Source organism: Carettochelys insculpta, chromosome 2 (genome assembly GCF_033958435.1).
Source record: "Carettochelys insculpta isolate YL-2023 chromosome 2, ASM3395843v1, whole genome shotgun sequence".
Classification (NCBI taxonomy): domain Eukaryota; kingdom Metazoa; phylum Chordata; order Testudines; family Carettochelyidae; genus Carettochelys; species Carettochelys insculpta.
Genome location: NC_134138.1, coordinates 208,334,770 through 208,352,027, shown reverse-complemented (window position 1 = coordinate 208,352,027; position 17,258 = coordinate 208,334,770).

Sequence of the window (17,258 nt, the reverse complement as noted above, 5' to 3'; positions counted from 1 at the left end):
ACTTACTCACGCCTGGTTCGTTCAGCAGGGGGCTCTCCTTCTCAAACTCCCCCGTTTGCATGCGCTCGAGTGTCCGTTTGGGCTGCATTCTTTGCTGCCTGCTCTTGCGTGGCTCTCCCCGTGCTGTTTTCTTCCAGCGTGGCCATTTTCAGAAAGAAAAGGGGAAAAGGCCAGCAGTACGCTGGCGTGAGGCGCGCCGCTGCCTTTTGAATTCCACTGACTGCCACCCAGGAGAAAAACTTGCCAGCTGGGTGGGGCTGAATGAGTGGTCCAGAGCGCTGCCTTGTGGGGAGGTGTGGCTTCCCAATGCCACTCCTGAAAGTGGGCTGTCGGGCTTTTGTTGCTCGGGGGCAGGGAGGCTCCCTGCTCTTTTGCGTCAGTTGGTTTCAGGGGTTTCCTGTTGATCTGCTGGCAGGAGTTTTCCCGCCCCCCGGGGCCTGGTTGGGAAAGCAGGCCACCTGCTGGCGGGGGCCATGTCCCCCTGCCACCGCCAGCAGGGGGCAGAAACAAGGGGTTGGGCCCTTCTTGTTGTCAGGGTGGCCGAGCATTTGAAGGTGCCGCGTAAAGGTCACAGACTCTCCTGGAGACATGTGTTCAACTCCTGCTCCTGACAGGCTAGAAGACCTAGATTAAGCATATTCTCACTTTATATTTCCAACTTCACATACAAGAGTGATACACACAAAAGAACACATTCAGGGCATTACAGATTCTTGAATGTCAGTTTATATGCCCCATTTTTCATAAAGCATATTTCTGTTATGTATTTTTATATTCAAAATTCATAAAAAATATGGGGGCCCAGTGTCACATCTACATAACTTTCAATTATCTAAAAGTTTATTATAAAAAGGAGGGAGAAAAAATATTCTCCTTCAACTATGATGATAGGACAAGAAGCAATGGACTTAAATTGCAGAAAGGAAGGTTTAGGTTAAACATTAGGAAAAATTCCCCATCAGGATGTTGAATAATAGCAGAGAAGTAGCCGTGTTGTTCTGTATTCTAACAAAACAAAAAAGCAGTCATGTAGCACTTTAAAGACCAATCAAGTGATTTATTAGGTGATAAGCAGTCATGGGACACACCCACTTCTTCAGATCTACTGGGTCTGTCCCACGAAAACTCATCACCTAATAAATCACTTTGTTAGTCTTTAAAGTCCTACATGACTGCTGTTTTGTTCCATCAGGATGGTTCAACACTAGAATAAATTTCCTCGGGAAATGGTGGGATCTCAATCATTGGTGAGTTTTTACAGTGGTTAGACAAACACTTGTCAGGGTGATCTAGATGGTGCTTTGTCTTTCCAAGAGCGCAGAGAACTGGACTTGATAACCTCTCAAGGTACGTTCCAGTTCTATAAATCTATTATTTATTTTGGTCATAATGGCCATGTCTACACTGGCACAAACCTTCAAAATGGCCATGCAAAAATTACTAATGAGGTTCTGAAATGCATATTCAGCACCTCATTAGCATGCCGCTGGCCGCAGCTCTTTGAATTCAGGGATTTCAAAGTTGTCAGGGTTCTTTTGAAAAGAACCCAGACAACTTCGAAATCCCTGAATTCAAAGAGCTGCGGCCAGCGGCATGCTAATCAGGTGCTGAATATGCATTTCAGCACCTCATTAGTAATCTTCGAAATGGCCATTTGCATGGCTATTTCAAAGATTTCTCTTAGTGTAGAAGTATCCAAGATGGTGCAAACAGATTCAAGAATCATACATGGCAATGTCAGTGTAAGTTCTTTGTTAATAGCCTGGAATTTACCAGATACTCAGTACATTTTCAGTGTAATGAGACCTTCAATGTTAACCCTTGAAGGGCCTGGAAGCACTTACTATCTCTTAACTCCTCTTAATCCTGGGAAATTCAAGGAGCCCAAACAATGAAATTCATCTTAAGGGTGAATTAAAATGGTGCTTCTGGATCTTCCATGAGAATATATCTGCCTCATATTCAGTTTGCTCTCTGTGGGAAGAAGGGTTTTTTCGAAGATGGGGTTTACTTTTGAAAGAGCTGCATCTACACTGCTCTTCTTCTTTCAAAAGAAGCTCTTTCAAAAGAAGAATATACAAATGAGGCACCAGATACATAAATGTTCACCTCATTTGCATTTTTGATTCCCTCATTTGCATGCCTCTTTCGAAAGAGGAATGCAAGTGTAGACACGGCCTGTGTGATTTTAGCATTGTCACTTTTCTTCTCTTTTGCTCTGACTTTTCTATGACTCTGAACTGGCCTTCTGTAATTTTCCTTCACTTTGCTTTTATGTGTGTCCTTTTCATTTTTTTCTTAGCGTATAAGCATGGCCTTTCATAAAAAAGCAAACAAAAAAAAGAAGAGTCTTTGACTTCCTACCAGCACATTTTTATTAGAGTGCTTGGGCACAAAAAAACAACCCCAATGTTATTTTTAAACAGTGATTTATCAGGGCTAGAATTCACTGTAGCATATAAAGAGACCCAAATACAGAATGCAATGAAATCAATTTTAATTTCCAGTTAGAGAGAAAGAAGTACTAGAAATAAGTGTCCTTTTACTCACAGCCATTGATTTGCCTGGGGCAGTGCAGCCACAAATTCTTCCCACTTCAAAAATGAAACAAAATAAAAATAGACGTTTTAACAATTGAAAATAGTGCTGAAGTGGCAGCTCTAAGTGTAGGTTTCAATATTCCACTCATATAAATAGGCAGTAGGCAGCCTGCAAGGAAGTATTTAAATAGGTCAATTTTGAGAGAAATTTTAAAGCACTGATCAGAACACGTTCAACAATGTCAGAAAGCACTCACGTGCCAAGGAAGGTAAAACAGACTGATGTAACTTTGGCTGACTTACCTCAGGGACAAATATGGCCCAATGGCATTTCTTTCTTTGTTGAGTACTGTGACTTGGGAATGTCAGCACTGCTATTTTTAGTCCTGCAGCCTGAGCCCCACAACTCTGATTCAGTTGACCGAGGCTCTAAGACTGCCCCACCACAGGTTTTAATTTAAAGTGTAGATATACTCAGTACTAAATGATGCTGCACATGTTTTAAAGCTAACTAGCATCATACCACCAAATGAAAAAAAATCACTTCTGAGTCAATTAATTTTTCTAAGTCACAGAATACAGAGAACAAGCCACAGCAAATTGGAATCAAGGGTTTCAGAAGATGTGGTTCAAGGGTTTTATCTCATATATGGTTAGGTTAATATGGGTTATGACTACACTGCAATTTAAGGTCATGTACATTCACATTCAAGCCCAATCCCCCACCCATCTGCACCCATATCTGTCGGATTTAGGTCAGTAAGCTCTCAGGACCTAGACCCTAGGATCTATTTGAGAGAGGTGTACGCCCAGGTCCCACTGAGCTCAATCCCAAAACCTCAGACTTGCCTCCTGAGAGTCTACCAATGCTACCCATAATCCCATGGGCCAGTGTTGCTTGACCTTTCTTTCCCAAGATTAGCCAATCAATGCTCAGGAAACACCGGCGTGGTTCTCAGCATTTAGCCCTTACATTTTGTTCTGACTGCTGAACTCCAACCACAATTAATCATCTCCTCTGTTCTCACGGACTACTTCAAGAAGGCATCCTTTGCCAAGCACACTGCTACCAGGCCATGAGGGCATAGATGGTTTCTGGAAAACCTCTGATGTGAGGTGAGCAGGATGTTGGGCTTTTGTAAGAGTACTGGAAATGACACTGAGTGCCAAGAAATAGCACACAAGCTGGCAGAACATGACAGCTGACCAGAGAACGGATTAAGCAGCTCAGGAATGACCACCTGAAAGCAAGGAATAAGAACCACATATCTGGGAGCTCCCCATCATCTTGCCCCTTTTGTGATCAATGTGACTGGGTGCTGAGTACTGCACTGAATACTGAGTTCCTAGAAGTTCACAACAGCCCGGCTAGCTGGGACAGGAATCTGCTGACACCCAAATAAAACAGGAAGGCAGCAAGAAACCACCAGATCCAACTAATCATGACTCTGATGCTCAAAGGAGTCCCCAAGAAAGCTCTGCTGCCACAGCAGCTGCAGGATGTCCTGGTTCATAGTCAGAGGAACCATGTGATGACACCCAGAGGAGCAGCCTATGTGGAAATTGCAGCAGCAATAGAAAAGGCAGAAGTAGCCCCACCGGTGTTTGGCTCCAGGCAGGCCCACTGACAGGGATGCAAAGGGAGCAGTTGCCCCATGGCCCAGTAATCCTGGAAGTAGCAGTGGCAGTGGCTGGAGCCCCAGATTCTCTAAATCACTGCCGGAGCACCACACAGCATGCTTGCAAATGCTCAGGCTTCTGCTCCACCTGAGTCCCCTCCATGGTATGGTGTCCAGAAGATCAGGAACACACTGGAGAGGAGACAGGAAACCTGGAAGAAGGGAACATATTTGTTTGCATAGGTTTCACTGTTCAATGTCTGTGTTATGCGCTTTCATTCCATTACTGTATGATGGGATGTGCAAACCCTGCACTGAGCTGGAAGGGGTCAACTGATTGTGGGTAGAGGAAGTCCTGCTCCCCAAACCACACTGAGTATGCTCCAAGTGCTGGGTTAGTGTAAAATGGAGCAGCTCAGCTAAGTCTGAGCTGGATACTGGAGAGCGAGGACCTGTGTCCAGAGCTCCAGAGATAGACCCCTCCACAGGTGCTAAGAGCAAAAGCTGGAGACTCGGGAGACTGGAACATGCCCCCAGAGCTGGCAGAGCCATGGGAAGTGACTTGTGTGGCAGAGCCTGAGGACCCTGAAGCTTCACACATTGCCCTGCCAGCAGGGATGGTAGGAAGTAACCCAGGGAGAGTGTTCAAGTGGTATCTCCCACCTGAAGTAGCTCAGCAGGATTCCTTACTGAGCTAGTGGTAGACCAGCTAGTGGTAAACCACTCCACTACTACCAGAATCTTGGATCAGGGTCTGATGGAGTCGGGTGGCCCTAGGCCCTCTACTGGGGCTACTGTCCCACCCCCTTGTTGGAAGTCCTATTGGTGTAGGACAGTAGGCTGTAACACCCCACAAAGAATGGCTCTATGGACCTGGGCCATTAGGCCTTGCTCCCCATGATAAAAGACTGACCTTGTCACAGACAGATGAGAAGCAGTAACAATGGTGTCCACCTGCCCCAGCAACACTGTGTTGTGTGCCTGCTCTCCAGAATGGGGTGTGCATATACCACCTCATACTGATTTTTTGTGCTTTTAATGAGAGCTGGCCTGCTTTTCAATTCTTTACGTTATTTATTTGGCAGCACTACCATGATAACAAAGTCATTTATTTCACTAGGAAACTTTATATGATGTGAGGGTATTTCAAAGTATAAAGATTAGGGCACATCTGGGGAGCTGTATCTAAACACAGTTGCTCATCTTATCTTTTAAGATCAATCCATAATGCAAATCCACAGTTCCTGTCACACAACCCACAGTTCCTGAGCCCATCCCCTGTATATGCAGTCAAATCATCCATAATTAGAAATTTATCACAACCACATCTCTCTTCCACTGCACTGTACTTCATTTACTGTTAAAATTGCTATAGGAGCAGATTCATAAACATACTATATTCCATCTTCTTTTGGTGCATACAAGTCCATAATGTGAATGCACAAAGAATCCCTGATTTCTGTTAAGAATCCCTGGTTTCTGTTCCCTGTCTGCATTCTGCTTGAGTTGTACTTTTGGTTGAGCTTAGAGGTTTAGCAGTCCATTACCATCATGAGTCCACTGAGGTATAAATGGCTCATTCTGGGCTTCACAAATATGAGGAAGAGCACAAGAAGCCTCAATACAGTGGACAGCCTTGATAACGCTGGAAATGAAATGGTTCTCTAAACAGCATCACATGGAATTTCAACCTGGCAAATTTATAGTCGTCTATTTTTCTACACCAACCAAGAGTGTAATTAAATAACTCCCTTCTCCCAGAGCCTTGGAGATCAGAATATAGTTGCATAACCAAAGGCAAAAGAGGATACTTTAGGTCCCCTAGAAAAACAGTCAAAACCTTTACTCTGTTTATAGCAATGTCATTTGGTTGGAATAGTGACCCAGACTATCCATGAAGTGAAGATATACTCCTGAGGGGTGGAAAACCCTGGCAGCATGCACTTTTCTTGTGCCGCCCACACTGGCGTGGATAAGCTGATGGCTTCTGTGGTCAACAATGGCCTGCATCAAATACCTTTCCCAATGTATGGATTCACGCTCTTTGAGGAGAGCAAACTGTAGACACATTCAACCTATTAAGACACACTTAAAAACCACAGTCTCTCAAAGCCAGTAATGACTTCAGGAACATTGTATATATCCCCACCTACCTGAGCACCTCAGAAACCTCCACCAACATAGTCCCCACAGTAAACTTGTTAACAAATTTGTTGGCTAGGAACCCATAGTGATTGGAAGGGCCCACCTTCTAGATGATTGTGGCAAGCCACTTCTGAATCAGCATGGCTGCCTTCATGTGTGCTTCCTGAGAGAAGAGGGTCAGGGCAAGCTGCTTCCAAAGCTCCAGAAATGACTCTTTCTCCATGCAGAAGTTCTAGACACCTTGTTAACCAGACCAAGTCCACATGACAGTGTGATGTAGAAACACCAGTCTACACAGGGGGGCATAAGCAACTATGCAAAGAGTCGGGGCATGAATAGGTTCGATCATGCTATGTCTGTATCATCTTCTTCCTTTGATATGTGCCATTTTTAATGCCACTGATGTGTCTCCTAACACGTCACAGAATCTGTGACCATTTCCTGACAGGAGTGAAAGCGCAAGCAGTACACGTTCTCCAAATGGTGCCTCACCTGTGTTGATGTCTATATTTTCCAGGAGCATGCAGGCCTACAGGACAACTTGGCAGGATGTATTGGCAGGCTGAAATGACTTCTGGAAAAGTGCCGGAGGATGGGCAGTCAAGTTTTCCCACAGTGCACCATACACAAAGAACTGGGGCAGGTACACTTGTGGAAGGAATGAGGAAGCCTGGATTGACTCAAGTCTGTGTAGTGCAGTGTGTGAGACCCAGGTCCAGCAATGCTAACCTAGGGTCAATGTTCAGTGTGGAAGTTCAAGTGCAGGCTTACAAACACAGATCTTGCATGCTTTAGTGCTACAGATCCAGGGCTACATTGCAGTGTTGACAAGTCAATAGCCAAACTAAAATGGAGCTCCTGAGGAGTTAGGTGGACTCTGCAGTCAGGCTGATTTCACATAGCTATGCTCTTCCATCACATTTAGCAGTGGCAGTGAGACACACTTAAAAAACACCACTTTATGGTAAACTCTTCCACATCCAGCAGCTCCGGTACCAGGACGTTGCTGGATATCCAAATATTCTGGAGAATAGAGAGGTATACCTAGAAATGCATAACACTAAAGAACAAGATTAGACATTAAGAAACAAACAAAACTGTATGCAGAGTACTTTGCTCACCACCCACAGTTGTATTGTGCACTGTAAACTTATAGGCCACATCTACACAGCCTGGGTCTTCAGCTCTGCTGCCCGCACAGCTATGCTAAGCAGCTTTCTGGAAACTGCAAGTGTCTTCCCATTTGCATACTCACACAGCTAATTAGCATAACTGCACAAGATTTCACTCTGCCCAGAGGGGTCTGCCAGAAGGAAAGAGCCCATGTCGATGTGCCTCTGCCTGCTAGCACCCTAAGCCCCTTTAGGCATAAGGGATGCCCCTTTCAGGCACAAAGAATTGGTGACAGAGAAGGGTTTACCCCACAGAGACACGTCTACAAGGCCTCCTTCCTGCCAGGAGACCCCTCTGCCATGAGTGAAATCTTGTGCAGTTATGCTAATTAGCCTTGTGAGTATGCAAATGGAAGCTATTTGCAATTTCCAGAAACCTGCTTAGCACAGCTCTGACAGCCGCAGAGCTGATGACCCAGGCTGTGTAGATGTGGCCATACTGTATTTGCTGTATTTATTTGTATTTACTTTCACTATATTGTACTTATGAAAAACATATCTAAAATTTACTTCTGGTTAAAATGCCAGTTATTTTAGAGTTCCCCGTGATAGAATGCCGGATACAAAAGAGTTTACTGTAGGTGGCTGAGTGCAGTTGATAAAGGAATTAACGTGATGGAGATTCCTTAGTGGTTGCAACAAATATGTCAAATCTTCTCAGTAAACAAATGTAACTGTTTATGTCAACATGAGGGACAACGGGCATTGGTTTGGAGTTTATTTGCAATGGCCAGCTGTGTTTGCAGTAGAGTAGTGATGGCAGTGGATTTGATAAAATATGGAACTTTTAAAAGTTGGTCTCGCTGATGGTGACATTAGTTAGATGTAATTACAAGAGGTGATAGACTGATGCAGAGCTGTGCTAGTTTGGGCCAACAATTGAGGAAGACAGGAAGGCTGATCATGGTACTTGATGCTCTAAAATATAATGCATTCAATATATTTTCAGTAAAACTGCAGAAACTATCCCAAATCATTTAACATCTTGTTCTCTTAATGACAGTAGCAGCACTGGATGAAATGCGAAGAGAGTCATATTCTGCTTCCTGCTCTTTTTCTGACTTTGTGCAGCTCTGAATTGTCCCTGATTGAGGCAGGATTATAGGGTTACAGTCCAGCTCTTCGTGCTTTCTTATTTGAGCAGTAGGCTATAAAGCTAACACAAAGGCATTTCACGTAGCCAGGACCAACAGTAACAATTCCAGGCCCCAGGGAAAGAACAGGCAATGGCCCCCACGCACACGTACAAGACACGCCTGTGCAGATGCAATCTGCCTGACGAGTGGGCAGTGCTGTATGTGTGCAGGCTGGCGCCCAGTGAGCTGCCAGCAGTGCTGCTGGGGGCACTCTTCTGGCATGGCCCTGGCTTCCACATGCCCACCCCCTGTAGCATTGCCAACTGTCCAATTGCACAAACATAAAGACCCTTCCCCAGCCCTGCCCTTTCCACGAGGCCATGCCCCTGGGGCCCTACCCCTGCGCATTCTAACCCTTCTCTCCCTGTTGTTCACTCTCCCCCACCTTCACTTTCACAGGGAGTTAGGGTGCAGGACGGGGAACGAATGCAGGCTCTGGAGGGGAGGGGTGAAACTTTCCTTGGGCAGCTCCCACAAGCAAACAGCAGACCCCTCTGACAGCAGCTCATAGGCTGCAGGGCTTCATGTCCTACTGCCCACAGACACTACCCCTGCACCTTCCGTCAGCCACACTTTGGGTTACTGGAGAACTGGGAATATTATGTTTAAAGGAGGTTTTGTTGTTGTAGTTTTTGTTTTGTTTGTTTTTTTGTATAATGCCAGATAACTGCAGAAGTATATACTGACACCAGCTTTTGTTTATGTTAGGGTTGGAACATGTGCACCTTACAACCAGAAATTCTCCTTGGCAATGAACCGATATATACAAAATAAGCTGAGATCACTAATAGACTCACCTATCAAATAAGGACACCCCAACATTAAGGAAGTTATCTATGGCTGAACAATGACATTCTAACTACAGATGAGAACAGGACATCATAAGTTTAGAGACACTCTATTCCTTTGAAAACAGGCAGTTCAATTTTCTATTCACAAAGATTAATGGTCATCCTGTCTCACTTTCACAGGCTGAGAAACTGCAAATAGGAACAAAGCAGAACAGGACAGCCTGTCAAATTGCAGAGCTCTGGAAAGGTCACGGTAATGCAGTTGCTGGCTGATGTCTTTTGCTGGGTGCGTGATGGATTAACAACGTCACCCTTGTGACAAAAATGATAACGAGAACACAAAACAGTGCAACATGAATCCAGCCTGCTGTCTGGGATTGTAATGAGAATCAGACTAGTGCAAATTTAATCTAATCCCATCACAGTGCTGGAACTTCTCTCACAAAGATGTTAGTCACCTCTAGTTTTTTACCCTCCTTCTCATATCCACACAGTTTACAATGGAAAAGGGATAGCTCTGGCACTTTGAAGTTGTGGGAGGCTTGCTTTCTTTGGCAGTAGAGGACCCATGGCCTAAACTCCAATTTTGAACTTGCAGATGCTTGTAACCACAGAAATTAATATACATGAGTGTGCACAACTACGAAATCTGCAAATGTAAAATAAGAGCCCACTTACTTCTTCTTGTGCACTCAGTAACATATGAAAAGTTTGAGGCCTTTCTCAACTGTGCGGAAAGCTTTAATCCACGTTTCTCTAACATTGCACGGGTCCCAATCACTGCTGCACCTCACTGCCTCCTATTCTCTCTCTCACACATAAGGGGTCTAGAATCCTGTGGGGTTTTAATACTTTGCTCTCATTTTGATTGTTGGACTTGATATGCAGTTGCTGTGTGGTGTCAATGGCTTGTGATATACCAGAGGTCCGTCTAGATGATTTTAGTTCCCCTCTCTGGCCCTCTTATCTATCACTCTGTGACATCTCTTACCTTTACTTATTTCTTCCACAAGAAACTGAAATCCAATTGCCAATGTTACCAGCTTTAAACATTTGTTTTAGCTTCCAATAGCATCCAAGCACCTAAAGCGCACAAAGGTGCTTTTCCAAATAACAGTAAAGTCACAAAGCAAATATGGGATTTCTCTCTTTTCACAGTGGCAATTCAAGATGGAAGGATGTTCACCCCCTAGAGAACTAGGAGGTAACTAGAAAGGTGTGTTGCTTAATGTTTGCTATTGTAAAACTAAGTGTAAATACGTACAACTCATAGAAAACAGGTGAAAGGACAGCTAATGTGTTTAATGGCACAGTAACTCCTTGTTTAATGTTGTAGTTAGGTTCCTGAAAAATTCTACATTAAGTAAATGATGTTAAGTGAATCTAACTTTCCCATAAGAATAAATGTAAATGGGGGATTAGGTTCCAGGGAATTTTTTTCAACAGACAAAAGGGAGTATTTTTTACATATACAATATGGCTGTGTCTACATTGCCACAAAACTTCGAAATTGCCATGCAAATGGCAAATTGAAGATTACTAACGGGGAGCTGAAATACATATTCAGTGCCTCATTAACATGCCGCCGTCCGCAGCTTTTCAAAATTGCCACATGGAGCGCCCACCCACCTCGTCCAGATGGGGGTCCTTTTCGAAAGGACCCTGCCAACTTTGAAATCCCCTTATTCCTATCAGCTCATACTTGGCGGGGTCCTTTCAAAAAGGACTCCCACCTGGACGAGCCACATGGGAGCGAAATGCGGCAATTTTGGAGAGCCACAGCTGGCGGCATGCTAATGATGCGCTGAATATGCATGTCAGCGCCTCATTAGTAATCTTTGATTTGGCCATTTGCATAGCCATTTCGAAGTTTTGTGCCAGTGTCGAAGTAGCCTATAAGTTTTAAACAATTTTAAACAATGTAGTACTGCATACAGCAATGATAAGTGTGAAGCTTGGTTGAGGTAGTGGAGGTAGAGGGTGGAATATTTCCCAGGGAATGTCTCATTACCAAGTGATAAACTAGCACTCAGCTGAGCCCTTAGCATGTTATTAAGGTAGTCTTGTGCTCTAGAGCCAGCATCAACTGAGGCAGGAGGGAGGAAACACAATAGACATACGGTGGTTGCTGCAAACATTTCCCTGTGGAAACTGAACGTGATGATAACCCCCCACCGTCCCACCAACATGCATCACTCATTCCTCCAGATGGTGCATACATGGCGGCGCAGTGCCAAAAATATGGCTACACAGAATGTGAAACAGAGACAGACTCACACTGTGTGCCTGAGAAAGAGAGAGGGAGACAAAGACAAGATGACCCCACTTCAGGTACATTGCACTTGTAAGTAGACTAGCAAGTCCAAACACAGGACTCTGCAGCTATGGTATCCCTCTTTGTGGAGAAGGCTACAGAGTGGGGGGGCTCACTGGGGAGGATGGGGGGTAGCCTAACATCAACACCCCTCTCCCTCTTCCTTCTCCCCCACACCCAGCAAGCAAGAGGCTCCCAGGAACAGCTTCAAGACAGAGGGCAAGAGCAGCACAGAAGTCGGGTGAAGGGCAGCTGAACGGCAGCTGACCAGCTGGAGCTCTTGCATGGGTGTCCAACCAGTTAGAGCAGCGGTTCCCAAACTATGTTCCGGCAGAACACTGGTGTTCCACTAGCTATGGCAAAATGTTCCACATTGAAACAGAATAATGGCGCTCTATTCCCCATTCTCAATTTTGTGATGGAATTTTCTCAATTTTACAGTTTTCTTGAAATGACAACACAGTAACTAATATTTCCTCACATTGCTGCTTGTTAACAGGCAACAAGCGCTTACTTTAAGTCATCGCTTGTGTCTGTTAATAGCTTCAAAGACTTAGACCAGTGGTAATGGGGATTTGAAGTTGGAATTTTCCAATGACAATCTTATTAACTTCTGGGTAAAAGTGCAGTGTAAGTTCCCAGGTATCGCTGAGCAAGTGCTCCTGAAAATCCTGCCTGAACCCGTATTTTCCAGGTGCATCGCCACAAAAACAAAGTACAGACATGAACTGGATGCAGAGAATGAATTGTGGATTCAACTGTTAGATAACACACCTGATATCAGGCATCTTTATTCATCCCATCAGGCTCATCCATCTCATTACATTTATTAAGTATGCTGATTTTATTTATGTTTATCTGTCATCCCTGCTATATCTGTTTTGGTAACATCTGGTTTCATTATTGTTTGTTGAGTTGCATTTACCGTACAATAATTTAATTTATATAAACGAAATATTTTCTGTTAGTAATGTTCCTCGTAGTTAGTATGATATTGTAAAAAAGATAAAGTGCTCCTCAGAGAGCACTGTGACCTAAAAGTATTCCACGACCAGAAAAAGCTTGGGAATTGCTGAGTTAGAGACTAAGAGACAAAATAGCTGTGGATCGAGTGCAAAGAGCCATGCATTATATAGTTATTTTTATCTATCTATGTATCTATAGTTATACTGACAGATATATAAATATAAATAACATGTGGCTCAACGCCCTCCCCCAGAGCCAGGCACCCCCAGTCCCTCACTCTAACCCAATCTCCCTCCTATTCCCCGGACCCAGGCACCCCCCAGTCCTCCCCATACCCACCCACTTTATCCCAATGCCTGGGACTCACCAGAACCACCGCCAAATGTTTCTCCCTCCCAGCACTGAGGCACATGTGCAGAGCGGTGGCAAGCAGTCTGGGTACATGGCTCCAAGCCGGAACAGCATTTCACTTATCAAAGAGCCGCATGCAGCTCAAGAGCTGGAGTTTGGCCACCCCTGCCTTACAGGGAGCTTAGGGGAGCTGATGGAGGGCGGCTATTCCAGAAAATCCTAGAAGTGAACATTGCAGGCAGCCAAAGATGTTATTAGGAAGCACTGTGCAATTTTACATGACCACATGCTCTAATAGATAAACAATCTGACAACGTTAACTGGGACAAAGATAAGGAGTTACTGTAAATGTATATGCCTCAAACATGTATAACTTCTGAAGGCACTCTTAGGATGTTGTCCATAGGTGCCTGAATAAATAGTATGACAAGTCCTGGTATGCTAAACATAAAGACACCACTTAGAGACAGACAGAGTTGACACCACACAGGAAAAATAATGATACTGAAAAGAAAAATATATGAAGTCTTCTAAAAGGGTATAAAGTTACAGGCATCTAAGATTAATCTAATGTATGTAAGGGAAACAGCCAGCTAATTGTATTTCTTATTGTCTTGTCACGTACTTTAATCTTACTTTTACATTCTCTTTGTCAGGTATGACTCTCTTCTCTCTCTCCCAACCCAACTATACCTCTCCATCTTCTCTCCAGGATGTGGCAATCCTTGAACTTATTAATTTACTGTAGCAATTTAAGTGTAGACATAGCCGTAGAGAAGTTTTCTGGATAAGAATCAATAGGTTAAAAAGTTTAATAGACAGCAGATTTCCCTTCTTATTCTTTTTGTCTTTTGCAAAATATGTTACTAATTAAAAATATTCCAAATTATTCAATTCTCCAAGGGCAGCTTATCAGTTCTTCCATTAATGAATTATTTAAAACCAGTATATTAAGCAGAGTCTGCAAGAAAGTTATGCAAACAGTCAAATATTATTTGCACTGGGAAAAAATACTTGGGCTTTAAAGTAAAAAATACTTGGGCTTTAAAGTAAAAAAGAAAAATATTTGCAGTTCAGAGAAAAATATTTTATGGTAGATTTAACCATGTTGTGCACAGTTAAAGCTGTTCAAATAGCAAGAAAAGTTATTTCTGGAAAGTTTGCTAACTGGTTAATAGAATTTTACTTCATCCTTTACTTGTACCCGTTTCATTCACTTTCCGTGAACAACTGCAAGTGGAGATTGTATCATATGAATGTGGTTGGAAGCAAATTTGGGGCCTATAAAACACACTTGTTTAATTAAAATCAACAAACACATTTTTGTTGGGATACAAAAGGAATTTAGTGGTTTTTATCATCCTATCAGGGAACAGAAAAAACTTACAAGTGATCTATCCCCTGGCTTGAATACACAACACCTGACTTTAAGGATGTAAATCTACTTGCCATATTTTCACCTCTGAAGTTCTGGTACTTATACCTTGCCCCATCACTAAAAAAAGGCAATTTTCAAAACAGAATTTCAGAGGTTTAGCATGCTTCTATAAATTGTACCCAGAACATAAAAAAATCCCATGTTATGTCTATTGCAAATATGAGTGCCTCCTATTAGGCTTCTTGCAATCATGTAGTCAACCAGACCCTTAAAAACAAAGGTTTGAGTGAGGTGAAGGCCAACCCTAACAGTTCTGGTCCCCTATGTAACCCAAACACCCAACAGCCCCTCAGGGAAAAGGGGGAACTGTGCTCAAGGGCTGTGCGGGGCAAGCCTAGAACTATAATGAGACACGAGCAGATCAGAGAGGCAGCAGGGGGTCAGGTCTGGCCCCAAACCACTCCACTCCCCTTGTTCTCCTCTGCGTCGCTCATGGGAGAGGGTTTGGGGGAAGGTGTCATATGACTGGATTTTTATATTAGCTCTGGAAGCCATTTAAATGCCCATTGTGGCTACTGGCCCTAAATATTGTGCAGGGGGGGCCGTGTGAGGTGTCTAAGGAAAGCTAACGATGCCCTGAATGCTACTTATATGTCTGTACCATGTATGTATGTAAAGTTACAGATTTTAGCTCTGAAGCTGTATTAGAAGTGTTTCAGTACTGAGGTTCACAATGGGAGGTGGGTCTCCACCCCAGCCAAGACAGTAGACAAAGCAAAGGCCCAGGCCATCAACACCCATTTTGGGAAGGTGAGGTTCTCCTTCTGGGACTGCAACAAATGGAAACACAGCACAGAGACCTGTCGTGTCAGGTAGTAAGCCAAGACCTATGGCAGAAGAATGGAATTTTCCCTCCTCATATAAAAAACTGTGCAGTCCTGGCAGGTACTTTCTTTGTTCTTCAGTCCTCATGAGTTGAGCCGGTCCAGACTGGGGGCCCATCTCTCAAAAAGATGTTTGTGAAGACTTCAAGAATCAGCATATAATGTTGCTGACCTGCATTAATGACTGAAATTAGTGCAGTAAAATTCCTTTAATCTGGCACGTCTGGGACTGGACAGGTGCTGGATTGCCAAATTTTCCAAACTATTGGACATCACCATAACCCCCACGCCCTAGTTCAAACCCCCCTGTCGTGGCTCACCACCCTTGCGCCCAGCTGCAGCTCACCACTCCTGCGCGTCCCCAGCTTCTTCTCTACCCCACACTCCTGCAGTTTCTTCACCACCCCCATGCTTCTCAGCTTCACCAACCCACACTCATGCAGCTTCTTCACCCCATGTGACTCCAGCTTCACCTCCCCCTGCATGTCCCAGCTCGAACCCCTGCACGTCCCAGCTCAAATTCCACCCCCTGGCCACCCTGTAGCCCTAACCCACCCCAGGCTTACCCCCCCTGCCCCCCTCCCAGGGCCCCAACCCACCACTCAAGCCCCCCCCCCACGAATTTTGAAATATGTGTATCTTGGGAGACGACAGCCCATCAGGATTTCCGGACCATCAGAGGCCAGATTAAAGGAATTTTTCTGTGTATGTTTTAGTATAAGCTATGGTTAAATAGCTTTAACTATTTCTCTCTAACCCTGTTCTGTCTTTTTTACTAATAAATCCTTAGATATTAGATCTAAGGATCTGGCTTTTGCATGGTGATTTGTGTAAGATCCAAGTATATATTGACCAGGGACTGTGGCCGGGCCCCTTTGGGGTGTGGAAGAATCTGTGTGGTGTTGGCTGAAACTGATTTAATAACCTCTCACCTTAGTTTGGGGCTGGTGCTCTGGGTTGATATAGCAGCTGGGAAGTCTGTGGGGTTGCTTGTGTGGCTTCTGGCTGGCCAGTGGGGCTGTCAGAGGTGCTGTTGTGGCTGGTTGGATTTGCCTTGGTGAGAAAGAAATCTCAGCCAGGGCCATAAGCAGCTGGGTTTTAAGCAAAGATACCCTGGACTGACTTCTCTAGCAGTGCCCAGAAACCCTGTCCTGTCACAGAAGGGGTGGGGCTGCCTCTGCACTCACAGGTGGTGGGAAGCAGAGATACCCCGAGTTTGAAGCCTGCCCACATGGAGCAAAAGGAGGGAAGAGTTTTACCTGTTTCCCTAAGACTAGGAGACAAAACAATTCTTTTTGTATGAAAGGCTGCTTTTATACAGACTCTGGGCTTTCTAATCAAGCAAATGGACATAACCTTTAGGCCAAAGAGGACGGGGACCAAACCCTTGCTGAAAGGTTTGACAGGCTTTAACCTAGGACTGATGGGCATTTTCTGGTATGCTTAATTTGTCTGTAGGACCTTTTGTTCTCTTTTATACATTTTCTCTGAATGCTCCTTATCCTGAAGGAATTTGCTTTGCTGAGAAATAGCCATGTGGTGATTTTTAAATGCTGGTGCACTCTGTTCCTAGTCCTTGAAGAGAAAGGAGAGTGCAGGTGTTGGCTTTAGGCAGACTGGCTTGCTGGAAAGATCACAGCGAACTACAGGGACTGCAGTTTAACTCTGGCGTTGAAAGAAGATGACTGAAGGTCCCATAAAAGGTGATAGCTAGAGACCAGGAACATGAACAGACTTTCCTAGAATAAACCATGGGATGGAGAGCTGTTAGTCCAAAACCCCCATCCACACCTTCATTGCTGACCAAACTATAAATGGAAACACTGATGGTATTTAAAAACTATAAGGGTTAAATTAAGAGGTTGCATAATTATTATTGTCTGCTAGTTTCCCAACAAAGGCTTCCAGTAAGCTCTGGAATGCTGTTTATTTATTTCTATAACAGCAAACAGAATAATGACT